The sequence below is a fragment of the Pyxicephalus adspersus genome, chromosome 4, assembly GCF_032062135.1.
Source record: "Pyxicephalus adspersus chromosome 4, UCB_Pads_2.0, whole genome shotgun sequence".
In the NCBI taxonomy this organism is placed as follows: Eukaryota; Metazoa; Chordata; class Amphibia; order Anura; family Pyxicephalidae; genus Pyxicephalus; species Pyxicephalus adspersus.
Genome location: NC_092861.1, coordinates 48,635,202 through 48,651,930, shown reverse-complemented (window position 1 = coordinate 48,651,930; position 16,729 = coordinate 48,635,202). Strand labels below are relative to the sequence as shown.

General features: G+C 39.5%; 1 protein-coding gene across 1 annotated transcript in view; it reads left to right on the top strand.

The window, feature by feature from the left end:
* The window catches only part of SLC2A2 (solute carrier family 2 member 2), a gene marked incomplete in the record, with an annotated part of 26,491 nt that extends 26,025 nt beyond the window's left edge, over positions 1 to 466 (top strand). Inside the window, 1 exon segment of the mRNA XM_072408100.1 lies at positions 1 to 466.
* Positions 467 to 16,729: the final 16,263 nt, after the last annotated feature.

The following is a 16,729-nucleotide window of genomic DNA, read 5'->3' as shown; positions in this document are numbered from 1 at the left end:
TGTTACCACACGTGATGCCTCAATGTTTTTTGCACAGAAAGCACAGTAATTTAAAGAACAAAAAAGCTTGTGCACCATATTGCTGCCTGAGTCTTTCCTAAACAAAGTTATATACATTACATATATAACACTAATGTTTTTTTTTTTTTTTTTGCATACTGGTACACATAGTTTAATAAAATATCCATGTTCATATGTTCATGAAATATCTGTAACAAAATGAAGTAACAAGATACAATTAGATAGTAAACACATATAGTCATGATGTAAAGTGCTGCATGTCAGTGCTATATAAATGCATGCATAAACAAATAATACTCTTACAAGAAAAAACATTTTTTTACTGAGTAATAAACATTTTTGTAACAATTTTGTATTATTTTACTGTAACGTGCAGGGTAAATATCAGTATTAACTTTTTTTTCTACTGTGTAATTACTGAAAAAATAAAGTATTTATAATTGCTTCCTTGTATTTCTGTATTGCTTTATGTCTACAATTCAACTACCTTTATGGGGTCTATTTATAAGTTTTTACCTCCAGCTTCAACTTCAAGATTCAATCAACTTTTACTTATGAGTCACGTAATTTTATAATCAAATCCAGTGTGTAAAATTTGTAAATGTGGGTAATAGGTTCATTTTTTGTAAAAAAAAAAATCATAAATAGTCCCCTGTAAATGTTCCTTACAAACATGTTCATATGGCGTAGAGTATTCTGCACCTTAGCTGTTAATTAGTGCTCGTTAAGGGGAATGATGGGGCATTTTCTATTATTAATATTGTTTGTGGAGGAAATATTTGGTATGATCTTGTTATTCAGAGGGTTTCAGGAACAGATTATTATACAATACATTTATTGTCTCTTTGGCATATCTAACAAAATTGGCATGGACACTGACTGGACAACCACTAAGGTCAACCATCTTCTAATTTTTTGTTGTTGTTTAGTGTGAAAAGAATGATAGCCTTGTAATGAGGCATACTTTGCAAACACTTTTATCACAAGCACTGACCCCTAGCATAGGAGAGCCTGTACCCAGGTGAATAAAATGAACATAGAGGGAAGGCAGCCATGCTGGGAAGGCGGACTTGTAAGGGTTAAAGCACGGAGGGGGGCCAGGAAGAGGTCAAGAGGTGGAGTGGACCACAGGGGGTTGGAAGGGGAGGGTTAGGGTTATCTATGACTATGAGATAACCCATCACAGATCCCTGCAGGCCCAGGGGATCTGTGCCCTCTTCAGTGTCACCTGCCTTGCGCTCCCCTGCTGCCTGCACTAACTCTGCTCAGGGATCCCATACTCTGCTCACTTCCTGGTTAAAGTCATGTAATTTTCTGTCAGCTGCTCCCTTACCTCAGAGCACTAGAGTCTTCCAGGGTTGTGCTCCACCTGCTGCTGGAGATATGAACATCATCTAAACTGCCTCTTCTCCAGCACTCCCTCTGGTGGTAGGTCAGGATGCCTTCAGGTCACATGATTCCCATCCATCACATGACCTTCCTGTTATAAGTGACTGGCAACAGGAAGTTGTCTGAACAAAAAGTTCTTCTTGGCTCTGTTCCCAGGTTCCTGTTGTGGATTTTCCTGTGTGCTGACCTTGGCTTTCACCGTTGACTACTGTTCTCTGCCTGCCCTGACCTTTGGCTATTCTCAGCTACTCCTGATTGTCACCTGCCCTGACCTCTGGCTTGTCTGACCACGCTTCTATCTCACTTTTCTGCACCACGCTTTATTCCTATCTGTCAGCAGTCCCCAGCCTCCACAGGGTTCACAACCTGGCATCAGCCTGCAGGGTAACATCCTCACCTCTAGAGGCTCTGGAGAAGACCGGACGGGATGATGATGGGCCAGTTAGCCTAATAGCTACTGGACTGCTTTGCTGCAGGAGAACTCCTCACCAGGGGTGAGCATGACAGAGGGCTTCAGTGTAAGGACAGCCCAGATCAGGGACTCCGATGACAGCAGAAGGTATAGTCCAGGCGGACTGATGGACAGTGCAGGTGGCAGACAAGGCAGACAAGTCAGGTAAAAGGCCGAGGTCAGGACAGGCAGCGGACAAAGCAGAGTCAGGTAACAGGCCCAGGTCAAATTCAGGGCATCTAAACAAATGACTAGCTGGCAAAGAGGCGGGAAATGCACTGAGGATCCAGCACCTAAAGCCTGCAATCAGGGAAGTTTAAATACAGCTAGCAGCCAATAGCAGGACAAGGTTAGAACGAGGATCTACTCTGCTCATTAGCTGCTCGCTTTTCCTGAAATACGCTTCAGTTTAGCACACCCTCAGAAAAAGTGCAAGGGACGCTAAAAAAAAGCATATATTTGCACAGCTAAAGGGAAGCTGAGGATGCTGCAGGCTGCTTGACAGATGATCTGCGGGTGGAGTGGTAACAGGTATTTTCCCTGATTCGACTCCTCAGTGGAACTGGTAGACTCCATGTGGGGCCAAGATGGCAGTGCAACACTCGTGAAGGGAATGGATTCCGAGGTAAGCCCTTCTCTATCCACACTCAACCCTGGAAGCCCTGAGAACCCCTCCCCTTCAGTATCCAAGCTAACTTTGGATACTAAAAAATGTGTCACTAAGAAGTCTCGAATCAAAATTGACTACATCTACAGAGCTTTATTCCTAGGAGTTAGGATCTTACACCCCCTCGGGATGTCCTCTGCAGGATTCACTCACTGCAGCTTAAGGATAATATCATAAAAGCAACCAGGTCAAAGGACTCAATGCAGTTTAATGGTTTAGAGCTCCTAGTACTAAAGAACTTATCCAACTTCACATTGACTCGCCTGAAGGCGCCTTAAGCCACGCTGGAGGAGTTGTGGGCTAAGGACATTAGCTATTGCTAGGGTTTCCCATCTCAACTGTGGAAAGATGCAAAGTCTACAATATTGTGCCTTGTGAAAGTTCTACCTCATTACCTAATTACCTTTGGTCTACCACAGATTATACCGGACTGGCCTCCAAAAGCATTCCAACTACATCCTCTTTCTCAGTGGCCCCTCTCTTATTATGATCTATTTGTGCTAGGAGCATAGGGGAGCATGATAGGAGCTTATCTGTGAAATGACCAGGAAAATCTAGGTTTGTACAAGATATTGTACTGGTAGGTTTGTAGGAGTGCAAACCCAGTATTTCAGATTTGTAGAAGCTTCTTTGCACTTGAGCGAAGGCGCCATATTGGGCTGGAAGGTACCTCCACTTTTCCTTATCTCTTATACATAAGCTTGTTCATTTTGGTCAAGTTGGATTTATCCCATCTAGACATGAGACACAATACAAACTTTTATACGCCTCACCCCATTGCCTCTATGAGAGTAAATGGTAACTTGTCTGAACCCTTCCCTATTTATAATGGAATGCGACAGGAATGTCCTCTCATTTGTTTTTGTTGTGACCTTGCAACCTTTGAGCTATTTGCTCCTCTGTAGATAATACAGGTCTTGCCATGGCAACAAAACATCTTGAATTGTGAGACAGTTTTTTTTTTTATTGCTCTAAGGTGAGGGGACTTGGCATACCTAACTTCATCCTGTACTATGCTGCTTCCCACTTGGTTGAGGTTATAGGGTACCATCACAGGGAGCACAAGCAGTGAATAAAGTTAGAGCAAGAGACCCAAAGTATCCCATTGCATCCCTTACCATGGCTGACCTCTAGGACATATCTAGGATTGTGTATGCACCTGACTTCGGGTTCCAAGTGGGATATCTGTAAAAAAAAGTATCTCGACATCTGCTTTCCCCCAGTGCCATCACCCTTCCTGAAACTGGGTAACTCCCTCTTCCTGCTGGGACTGGAGAACCCAGACTTTCAGGGATTATTGTCCTCTAGTGATTTAAGAGCCATACAATATTATGTTGGAGGAAAATGGGTGTCCTGTTACTAATCTCATGTCTATTCACCTCCTGTATACCTGTATCCTCTGGCTGACTATACAACTCTTATATTTTTTCTCCCTCCTTCTCCATATCACAACTTTGGGAGGCTGACTTGAAGAGCGCTCTCTCCTCAGTACAAAAAGATTCTGCTTCTTGCCCATAAATCCACAATCTGCAGCAGGTTGTATAAATTGAATTATAGAATCATCTCGTTGGTATAGAACTCTAAAACATATCATCATCATTTTCCAATGGTTCCTGAGAATTGTTGGAGTCACAATACTGACCGTTTAAATATCAACCATCACTCTATTAGACATTTGATCAATGGCAAGATCCTGGATAGTACTGCTCTGGTGTGGCATGGAAGCTCCCCCTGTCCATATGTGGCTCAACATAGTAAATGAGATTATGTTAATGGAGGATCTACCTCCAACCTATATGATAGGAGAGAGAAGTTTATCAACACCTGGTTTCTTTTGGCAACAATTCATCACCTATTTAGACTACAGGTGCCACCAAGCCCTATCACCAAGCCCCTGATTACTTGGTTATATTATGTTGATTAGGATCAGAGGACATACTTACCATACCTTTACCTCCTTTATTGTGTTTTACTGTATTGTTGATGTATACATAAAAAAGAATGTAAAAAAAATCCACTATACTTTTTTTTTTTCATTTCTGACTACAGTGTTTAGTGTCTCAACAGCTGCTGTGTGCAGTATATACAGTGAGTAGACCTTGGATTTATTTTTAACATGCCTTTTAAAGCTCCTCACACTGTTAGCACAATTTAACCACACTAGCTTTTCTACTCTCCTTTATGTGCCCAAAGGTGCAGAAAGTTTTTTTACAACTTTATTATTGCCCCAGTTGGGGTCGGGTTAATTTTTCACAAATGAGTAAGGTGCTTACAAAATTCCAGTGTTGCCTTTTAATTTCTTATGGATTCAAAAAAGTTTTCCTTTTAATTCCAACATACACACCTGCAAATACTTACCTTCTGCTGCCACAACTTTAAATAAAGTATATCAATCAGTTCTATTTATAAATTATTGCCCTGTCAAATTGCTTTTTATCTTTATTTATTATTCATTTCTTAGTGACAGCTGTGCACTTTTGACGATTGATCACTAGGTGGCAGAACAGCCATTCTTTTATTAGGAACTAAAAGAATATCAGTATAGAGATACAGCCATCGAATTTCATCAGAGCAATTGACTGGGGGAATAATTTATACATAGAGCCCAAAAAAGCGTTAAATCTTGCTTGCCTAAAAAAAACATGTTACAGCCTAATTCTAGGTTTTGGACCTAATGCACTGGCAGTATTCTTTTTTACCTTTTTTGTTACTAATTTATTTCTGATGTCCTCAGGCCAATCATATACCTTCACAGACTTCTCCCCAGGCTTTTCTAATTGATGCAGAAAGCAGCACTGATGTTATTATTAATAATTATTATTAATATAGCGCCAACATATTACGTAACGCTGTACATGTTGTTACAAATTTAGCTCCACTCCCAGCATCAATACTTTTACTATGATGCTCTGCCTTGACATTATATCTTCAATCATTTCCAGCTAATGCTAGGCATTATTAGAACTAAAGGCTAAGGATGGAGAGAAGTGTGTGTGTGGAGGAGGTGCGAGCACAGCTCCAAGCTGAAGGTAAGTATTTTAGCCTTGTTTTCACTGGCTAAGGGACATTTTTAAAGAAATAAAAATGTAACTAAGAATTGGTCTTTAACATCTATCTACACCAAATTGGTAGAAAATGGTAGAAAATGTTTGTTAAGTTTTGATCATCATTACTGTCCTTTGCACAGCTTTCTAGATATGAACCAAGGTTTTAAAAAGGGAAAAAAGGTTTCCCTGAAACTGCAATAGGGTTTTTGTTAAGAAAAGCTAAGGGAATAGCTAACTTTTGTTGACAATATACAGAGGCATCGGACCTAGAACCGGTATGGAGATAAGAAGTTCTGACCTCATTTTGAAGTCCTGTCTGGTGCTACAGGGCCTTTGCAGCAAAAATACCCATTCAGCTCCTTGTATGAATGTGTACCTTTTTCTTTAATGTAAATTTTCAATGAATGAAATATTCAATATAGACAAACAGAAAATAAACAGAAAAGGAACACAAAGAAAAAGAAGGATTTTTTGGCAAACAGAGTTAGTGTGTTGTTCTTAGTCAGTAAATAGAAACTGGGTTACAGTCGTAGTAACCACAATCCATATGAGTGATTAGGCCGAAAGGCCAGTAGACAATCATCATCTAGTAAACAATAGCAGAATAGTACAAATATTTGTCCCATACGTTTGAGCTGAATACCCGACGCATTTCGCCCGTTCTAGGCTTCCTCAGGGGTGGCGGTACGTTTAACGAATCATTGAGTGAATAACCGTCAGTATATTAATAGTCCATGCAGAGTGTACAGAGTGTACAATCAATGTAGAAAGGCCATAGCCCAGGCAGATGGAAGGGAAGGGCGCCTCAAATCGGGAAATATTGCACAGGATACCCAGTATATGAGGTACCTAAGGATGATGGGTGAAGTGTCTCTGCTAGGAGTCCCGCAGCCGTGATGCCATCCGGCAAAGCAGCAGATGACGCCGTTATTTATAGAAAATAAAGCATACACAGAACATCAAAAAACATGGAGATGGAAATGAAAAAGCAAAAACAAAAAACAAACTTAGCTGGTCCATACAACAAGAATCACTGGTGACTACCCATATAAATCAAATTTCCGTGTATACCATGATGTCAAAGAAGGGTAAAGGAAATGAAGAGTAAAGGGGTAGAATAAGAAACAAGTAAAATAAAAAAGGAAGAAGGAAAGGGAGTGGGGCAAGAAAGAAGATGGTAGGTAAGGGCTAAAATGTTAGTCACGACCAAGGCACATGTCCACTCAACCTCTTTTCAATGGCACCCCACATAAATTTGGAAGAGTTATCAACGAGATCCCGATAAAAGGACTTGGTCTCATATCTTATTTTGTTGATCTAGATGAACTTGGGTTGCTCCATTAGTTGAACATCCTTTATACCAGCATGCAGATCAGGAAGGGTTGGAGGGGGAGTGGACTTCCGTTGAGTTGTGATAAGGCCTCTAGGTGATGATGGAGGCTTTCATATATTTGGAGAATCATAATACAGGTACATTTGTACATTTGTGAGTCACAGGATTCAGCCGAATATTGATTTCCGCTAAGCGGGATAGAAGATCATTGACCTCAGTCTAGCATGGCACAATGCTCGGACAGGTCCATAAAATGTGATATAACGTGCCAACATGGTAGCTGCATCTCCAGCAGAAATTACTACTAGTAGGGAAAATTGTCTGTAATTTATTATCTGGAGTAAGGTACCAGTGCATGAGAATTTTATTGCTGTTTTCTTTTTAAAGCAGTTAGCATTATAAGATACTGGGATAACATATGTAGCCTAGCCAAAAATTCCCTGTCTGTAAAACCATTTCCAAAGCTATTGTATTGAAGTAGTGTACTATGGCCAGCCAACTCTGCAAGTCAACATACAATCCTGACAGACAATGATGAACTCCCAGAAAAAAAAAAAAGAAAAAAAGTTCTTTACTAACATGCGGCACAAAGTATTCTAAATATCCTGAAATGATATTCATGTTAAGGTCCTTTAAGGTTTCCCTTCTGATGTAGGTGAACCACAGAGCAAAGTTTAGTTAAATACACCACCCAGTGGTATTTCCAGGATATTACACATGCTTCCAGCAATTCTGAAAACATTTTCTGCTTGTCTTGTAAAATGTATATATATATATATTTCCTTTAAAATAGCAACAGAAAAAAATTTAAAGTATTTCTAAAGTCAAAGTTTCTTTTTTTTTTGATAGAATGGTTAACCTGTTATACATGACATTTCTGTCATTTCAAATGGTAGAGGGTGTCAAAGGGCTCTGTTTAAAACACAGGGAATCAGTCATTCCCTCCAATATTTCTCATGGGAATGTTTGGAGGAATGTTGGAATGTCAAATTCCCTGTTTTAAAAATAAAGCTGAAAGTACCTATTTTTTGTACATTTCTAAATTTATAGAGATTACCTTTTTGCAATAACAAAATCTTCTGGGTGCCAATCAGAATTGAATTTGACGACCTATTTTGAATTAAAATTCTAAACCTATAAAAATGTCAAATGAGTCCATACTTTTGCATGCATTACTGTACCGGACAAATAATTATATTTCAAAAATTGCAAATCTGTCATTTTACTATTAAAAATCGATGCCTAGGGGTAGCACATTTTTTTAATATTTTATTTTTCAAAGGAAAATAGATACATACAAGAAATAATAGAAGGTAAATACAAGAAATAATAAAATACATAAGGATTAAACATAATAGGCTTCAGGATCAGGCTTTCTATGGAATATCATAAGAAAAGGGGACAGAGCAAAAAAATGTGAAAAACGTTAAGTACGTGATCAGGGGATGATTATCTAGTATACGGTAGGTATACCATGCTGTTTAGTCAAATGTACAGATCATACGTTTCCTAATGTTAGTGGGCAGGGTAGCAATATAAGCTTCCCACACCTCAAGAATCCCATTGGCACGCAATTTCTTCTCCAAAGAAGCTTTCACCCACTCCATTTGAAAAACAAACCATAATTTGCCCTTGAAGTAGAAGTAAAGTGAAAAAAAAACTCCCTTGCCTTTACCTTCACAGATTTGTTGATCCCTCTGGAGGTTTCCTGGATCAGGTCCCGCGTCGTCCTGGTATCCTCACTGTGTATGTGTGAGATCTGAATTTTTTACCCCACTGAAGAAAAAGTTGCTTCTGAGCATGCCCAAGATTGCCCACGCAGCCAGAAGCCCACAGCATATGGTACATATCTGCCTCAATCGCTCCACATTTCAAACTGGTAAAGTGACTGATCCCCATTTGAAAAGAAAGTGATTGGTGAAATGTAGAGATATTAATAAATGTAAAGGTAATTTCCCTGTACAAAGCAGAGGGCATTTCTGACCAAGCTCTATGGAAATCTGTGAGTGTTGATTGGTGTCAGCGAAATGCTTCCCCCATCTACTCAGAGCAGAACGTCTAATCTCATAATCGAGAATCACTTTGTAAGAAAGATAAACATCTGATATTGCTCATCAGATTGTATTAGGGGACAGTAGTAATAGGTCAGAAGGATTTTACCAATCTTCGGACGATAAAATTTTATTAACAGTATAAGAGTGTAATTGGTGTAATTGGAGATAGGCGAAAGGTTGTGTTCTTAAAAAGGCATATGGAGTGGATAGTGTGAAATGGAAAATTATTTTCTGATTCAAACAATTAACACAAGACTGGACACCCATCAGACAAGCTTCCACGTCATTCTACCCTGTAGGTTCACATATAATGCAAGAGAAGTCCCAATTCCCCCATAAGAAGAAACAAGGACTATTAGGTAAGGACTTAGTCCTTTCTTTGTCAGACATACTAACAAGAGTGGGGCTTCTGTAGAATCTCTGCGGGTAACATCTTTTTATGCCGATGTAAAATATAAATGAGCTTTATTTCAGATTGGGGCAGATTGTTGGTCAAGGGCAGAGACAACATAATAAGCTGTGCCATGTATCCAAAATTATAGATTTTATGTAAAAAAAGACTTTGGAAACTTATTTTTTGATATTTAAGGAACACTATTTGGAAGCTTTAGTTACAATACTGTATTCTGTATCTTTGTTAGATGTTCAGCATTAACCCAAACTGTGCTAAGTTTAGGTAAACACTTTGAACAATTTGTAATATGGCCTCAAACTCCAGAAAGCTTTCAGATGCCTCTTTTTACAGCATTAATTTCTACGGGATGGCCATACTTGTAGTACCTCCTATGGTAATAAGTTGGACCTCTGTAAACATAAATAGTGTGAGAAGGACTTAACCTGTGTTTTATCTTTTTTTTGTGCAGTGCAGGTCAGGGCCACTCAATGAACTTTGCTGTATTAGGGGGCAGGAAAATATGTTAATATGTTTCCAATACATTCATAAAGAAATAAAAGAAACTTAACCACATATAGTTAATAAAAATATAGATTCATTATAAAATACAAGTGCAAATACCATGAATATTAAGAATGTAAAACAAAAACAGAAAATACCTAGCTTCAAAAAATTGATGGGTTGTGAGTCATCTTTGCTTTATGAAGGATTGTTGAAGGTTTCTTCATACACAGCCAGTTTAGTTGTGCAAAGCCAGTTTGCTGTATATATAAGCTGCTCTTCTGAACACTTTGGGTTGATGCTGTGTGCAGAGGAAGCTGAGTTGACAGGGGCACAGCCAAAAGATTACATCATGTAATACTTGTAATTGGCAGACAAAAGGAACTCCGGATTAAAAAAAAGTGTTCTGGGAGAAAGAGCATTGCTGAAGTTGGCTTAGTTGTAGCTAACCAAAATGTAAAATGGGCGGTACTATGTACACAATTTAGACAGGGTAAAGGAAAAATGCCTGGCTGTATATGGCAAACCCATGCCAGCCTGCAACTGTAACTTTAGATTAGACATTTAGTTAAACAGAACTTCCCAACCAAGTGCCAGGGCAAAGTCCTCTGGCATCCAGGGTAAGGTGAAAAATGTTCCCAGCAGAGACAGATGCTCGCAATACAAAGGCAGTGCCAGGGTGCAGAAATAACAGTTGCTGTCTGGTCTTACTCCTCTATAAAAAAAAATAGAACACACTGGTCCTGATTTAATAAAGCTCTCCAATACTGGAGAAGATATACTATCATTGGGTAATCCAGCAAAACTGGAATGGATCTGGTCAAGTACTTAAAACATTACCAAACTAATAGCAAATTAATTTTAAGAAATCTATTCAGGGTGTGCTTGATCACCCAGGTTCTCCCATGATAGTCTATCTTCTCCAGTCTTGGAGAGCTTTAATAAATAAGGCCCATTGATGGGGAAATGTGCAATGTGGTTATACCAGAGTAATTTAGTTGGAATTAACATGGTAACTCAAAGCAAGGTTTTCATTATTATTATTATGCTAACCAAATTTGTTCTTTACTCTCGGAATTATAGAATTATACTGTTATAGCACAAATATAAATATAGTTCTACCATCTGACCCTTATAAAATAGCATTAAAATATATTTCCTGTACCAAGCATACAGAATGATACATGTATTATTATTATTATTATTTATAAGTTGTGTTTATAAAGCACCAACATATTACACAGCGCTGTACATTAATAACAAATTACAGATACAAACAATGACACAGGAGGGACGCTGCCCAAAAGAGTTTACAGAAAGGGGAAATAGCACACAATAGGAGGGGGATATGAAATTGAGGGTGAGGGTTTAAAGAAACGGGTAGGCAAGTTTGAAAAGATGGGTTTTAAAGGCAGAGAAAGTAGGAGAAAGTGGACTAGCACAAGGAAGTAAGTTCCAGAGAATGGGGACAGCCCTAGATAAGTCTTGGAGACGTGCGAGTGATGAGGTTATGAGTGAGGAGGTCAGTAGAAGGTCATTGGAGGAGCGAAAAGAGCGGCTAGGGGAGTATTTTTCTACCCAGTCAGAAAGGTAAGTGAGACAGGAGCTCTGGAAGGATTTGAAGGCAAAGCACAGGAGATGAATTAGATTCTAAGGGTAAATGGAAACCAGTGTAGAGAATTGCAAAGTGAAGCAGCACGGGAAGATTGGTGGGAAGGATGCTGGCTGCAGCATTTTTAAATGAATAGTTATCAATCAGCAAGGGAAAGAAAATGAGGAAAGAATAAGCAATACCAAAATATAGTAACTAAGATTTATTAAGGGATAAAATAGGAACACGTGGGAAGGGGGCATTGTATTTACTTTAAATTTACAACTGAAAATGGCAGTATATGCATAATTATAAGATAATACTCTCAATACTCTCACCTGTTTGCAGTCTTCATTCACACAATACATACTGTCACTGCTTCTCCTGCCACATGGAATGACCCGGCTGTCAACCTGACAGCAGAGCACTGCAGATTGTGAGTTTCACAGTGCAATCTTTCAGTTTGAAATCTAGGACTATCTCAGTCTCAGAGCACTGTAAAACATAGTTGATCCACCTCTGTGTATTGGGAGCCATTATCAGCATGTCTAATACATAAAGGCTACTAGCTGATATATATTAATAGTGGAGCCCCACCATTTACACCAATAAATATCTGTACAATGTAATTTGCTGGTTTGAAAGTCTTCCATAATGCTAGCAGAGGCAGAGCAGGATCCAAGCTGGCCTCCCCCAGCCATCAAAGCACTTAATGTCAAGCTACCCCTTCCCCCATCAGCAGCTCACCCTACTCAAATGATATAAGTAGCAGAGAGCATGAATAACAGAGCTCTACTTATAGAACAAAAACACATAGTAAAAGTAAAGTGTGTTTGGCTATGGCTTTACTTTGGAAAATGGGGAAAAGATTGCAGCATCTAAAATGTACAAGCGTCTCATTTGGGAAGTTTAAGGTCTAGTTATAAAAATACTGAGACATGAGAATTGTAATTTTTGGTCAATAGACCCTTAATATTATTACATTATACCCTTTTCAATTTAGGCTCTTAAATAATAGATAAAGTACAATTATTTGATTCTGTTGTGTTTTAACTTCATGGTTGTCATGTCTATAATGATTAGAAGTTTAATCAAAACTTAACTTTTTTTAGTTTGCTAAGCGTAACAACTTTTATATAGATTTTATATAGATTTTTTTTGTTGAGAGGGGGACAGGTTGTGAAGGAAAATGATTGCCACAGATGGCAATACACGCTTGAAACATTTGAATTAGAACAGTCAGATAAGTCATTTAAGTCAGATAAGCCATTTAAGTTTCATGAGTTAAACTGGTTTTATTATCTGCATTTTATAATAAAAATATATTACATCAATACATTTAAAATGACCACAGAAACCTGTAGAAGGTAAAATGCAGTTAGTTATGGAGTGAAGCAAGAAGATGTCAAGTAGATCATTAAAGATTCTAACTGCTGCAATGTTTTGGGATATATTTTTTTAAAAATGTAAAATTTTATTATAGCAATCATGATTAAATTTTAACATTTAAAATAGCTGATATACATCACATAAATAACATAGCTGAAAAAATCTCAATGAGTATCTTTTTCGACGCGTTTCAGGGAACTAACGTACGCTCCCTGAGGAAAAGACCATGAGATCTACATAGAAATTGTCACACTTACCTCTTCTTTGCTAAAGCCCAGACAAGTCTCTCCTGTGCATGCAGGCAGTTCTGACTCTGGGTGTGCCTACGCTAGCAAGCTTTTTCAGCTTTGCCGGCCAATCAGGAAATAGTCTCTTAACCATCCGTGGCTGTTTAGCTAGTTCAAACACTGCACTCGTGTTCGTGCAACGTGTCTCCACCAGGGCTGAGCCCCTAGTTCTGTTGAGCTAGTTCCTGTACACCTAATTCAGTGTTTCCTCTGTCCAGCTCCTGCGTTAACCCCTTGTTGTCCAGTCATCCCAGCCAACTTCCCTGTGCTGATCCAGTGTTCCTGTCTGTCCGTGGATATCCCTGTGTCACCTGTGCCTCCTGTTGCTTCCAGTGTCTCCTGTGTTCCCTGTGCCGGCAGTAGCCCCTGTGCCACTAGTGTCTGTCTCCTGGATGCCGGGTAATTGACCCCTGGCGTGTGACCCAACCTCTCTTGCTTGGTGCCTGCCTGTACCCTGGCCTTCCTCGACTACCCTTCTGCCGTGTGATTTGGCACTGTGTTTCATATTGCCCACCTTGGTGTCCCCAAGGACTGCAACCTGGCAAAAACCAAGGGTGCAACATCCTCATCATCAGAGGCCCTGTAGAATTTGACATTTGAAATTATATCCAAAAACATTGATTTATTAAAAATAATTGGCTAAAAAGTCCCACATAAAACAAGATAAAGCCTTATTTTTGTTGTTTTGACCAATAAATCTGGACAGGAGCCCAAAAGCAAAGTTTCTGTGTGGACTTTCCTCACTGTCAGCCTGCCATTTGATGCTGATTCCTCACACTTGGTGGAGGATACGGGCAATAGTTTTAGCGCCACTGTTAGTAGGAGATGCCCAGAAGGTCTTCTTTGACCTGTTTGCTGAGAATGCCCAGGAATAAGACAAGTTAAAGTTGGTAAACCACCCCCTGCAGTTCCACAGCTTCCAGGTTAAAGGATCCCCCTGGTCCCAGATGTATGACCTCATTAGCTGGTGAAACAAAGGCAGCAGACCAGCTAGCCAAGTTAGAGGAATGCTGCTGAGGACCCTGGAGACTCCAGCCATACCCGGTTGTTCCTGTCCCAGTGGAGGTCGCCTGTAGCAACCATCTGCAGGAATGGTGTGTTAGTGTTCACATTAAGTAAGCTAATATTATATACAAATGGAAATGAAAAGTGAAATGATGGCTGCACTTTATTTGTGTAAATAAAAGTTTTACAGAAAAAATCAATATTTTTATTAAACCTCACAAACTGACTAATTGCCTGGTCATGAAGGCTCAGGCAATAAAACATCACTTATCATCAAACCAATCCCCCTTTAATAAAGGGTGACAACCTACACAAAATACTATGACAAGGGGAAATGGTGGGTGCGGAGCTCCTTTCACTATTGACTGGTCGAATGGCTTCAGAGGCATAAAAACCTTCTTATTTAAGCTCTCCTGGAAACTTCTGGAAAGGAATGCAAGTTCAAGCTTTCCTGCCAGAATCCATGTGAAAGTAAGAACCTTTATGGGCCAGCAACATTAAAATTAACCAAGGCGAGAGGAGTGGAGAAGAGGGGGGAGGGGAGAAGAAACAATGTCCCAATGGTCTCATTTAACCTCGATCGATGAAGAACTGTCACCCAGAGGAAAAGCTGAACTGACAGGTAAGTGACCTAACAACAACCCCTTATGAATTGGCTAGTTGTTTCTACCAATCAGCGACTTGCATTGCAGTTTAACTTGCTAAAAGATGATTTAAGACCCTAACCCAACCCCTTCCATTTTCCCATTTTCAGTTCTTCTCAAAACCTCTAATCTGCTCTTCTTAAAATGTATTCAAAAGTTTCTGGGTGGATGTCCAAAGAGAAAAATAATGTAAATGTATATAACCTCCTTAATTTCAGCCAAACCATCCTGAATCCTGTTAACCAAGACAAATGGTCATGCTTATCTCTGGTGAAAATCTAGTGTGTGTACAGCAGTCCCCCAATGGCATTTATCGATCTGCCCAGGCAGATTTCAGGCCATAGTTCTTCTTTAAACCCCCACACACTGAATACACTCACCACAATCAAAAAAATTTAACGTGACTCAATTACTTTCCAAAAATTTAAAGCATTGCTCTAGCAAAACATATCTCTCGTGCAAGAGTCCAAACTCCTTCTATATTGGTATAGCCACTGAAAAAGTCTTGGCCTCCTTTCAGACTTGCGCTCAAAAATTGTGCTTAGAAGACTTCTAGGCACTTCTATTTAACTACTACACATTTTTTATTGTCAACCAAAGGTCAACAACTGCTTTGATATGTGGTTGAGTGCGGTTGAGGTTGCTATGCGGTTCTTCCTTGTGATGGAGGAAAGGAAAAAAGTAACTTGTCATTTCCAGGAACCATGCTGCAATCCACTGCAGCCAGAGCTTCATACAAACACTTCCACAAATTGGTTCCCAACCACTCCAAAACAGTTGAATGGGAGTAGCTAGGAGTGTGTCTGAGCCTGTGGTGGATTGCTGGGATTAACCATAGCCCTCAGGCCTTTTTTACTTGCAGCCAAAAACCACATAATTAGCCACTTCCAGGTATCAGTATACAAATACTATACTGTCAGCAACAATGTTTGACAAATGCTTTGTTTTGCAATCGAGTGAGGTTGAGTATAGTTGTGGTACAGTTCTTCCTCCAGGGAAAGAAAAGCAACCGTGTAGCCATGTGCAAATTTGTTCACAAAATTGCTCCAATGCTGCAGTCAACCACAAGTCTGAAATGGCCCCTAAGCATTTGCATTTTGGGGGGTGTCAAATTTATGTGGCCACTGCTTCACACAGTGGTTTCCTTGGCCCGTACATCACTATTGTGTCTTTTGTTGATGTAGGGCCAGTGGAAGAAAAAAAACATCATGTGGTGGTTAATCCAGGTATGCAACACCACCAGAAGTGACAAACATTTATAGGTCTGCTGGAGGTTGTACTGCTTGAAGACAGAATACAAAAATGTAAAAAACATGGAGCAATGTGAGAGATACCAGAGATTGACAGTTACAGCTTTCTATGGAACGTAATAACTTGTATTTATAATGTGGCAGAATATCATAAAGAGTTGTACAATAAATAGGGGTTGCAGATGACAAATCTGTATACTAGACAAGTACAATGACACAGGAGAAAAAGAGGACCCTGTCCGACAGAGCTTACAATTTAAAGATAAGTATCTATATCCTTTTTTGTTTACAGGTACATATTTTTCCCAGTTTCATTGTTGCGGTAGGATTGTTCTAAAACCAGTCCAGGCTTCCTGATTGAGGTTCCCCCTATTTACCAAGGTATGATTTGTAGCTGTCCATTCTTTAATCAACAGAAAATCTTCCATGTCAGAAGATGATGACTGGAACTTTAGGAACTCTGTATTTTTTTTCAGCTTATGGGTACCATAACCCCCCCCCCCCCCCCAGGGCATTAAAGAATTCAATAGCCAGGTGATCGAGGATGGCTAATAAGAAAGCTTTTAGGTAATAAATATAGCATTTATTTTACCAGAGCTTTATCCATGTCCTGTGCTAATAGAATAGGTGCTATCCAAGAACTGACTATGGAGCCACGCTTTCTGACCTTCAACCACCATGACAGAAAAGATTTTCATTCTGCCAG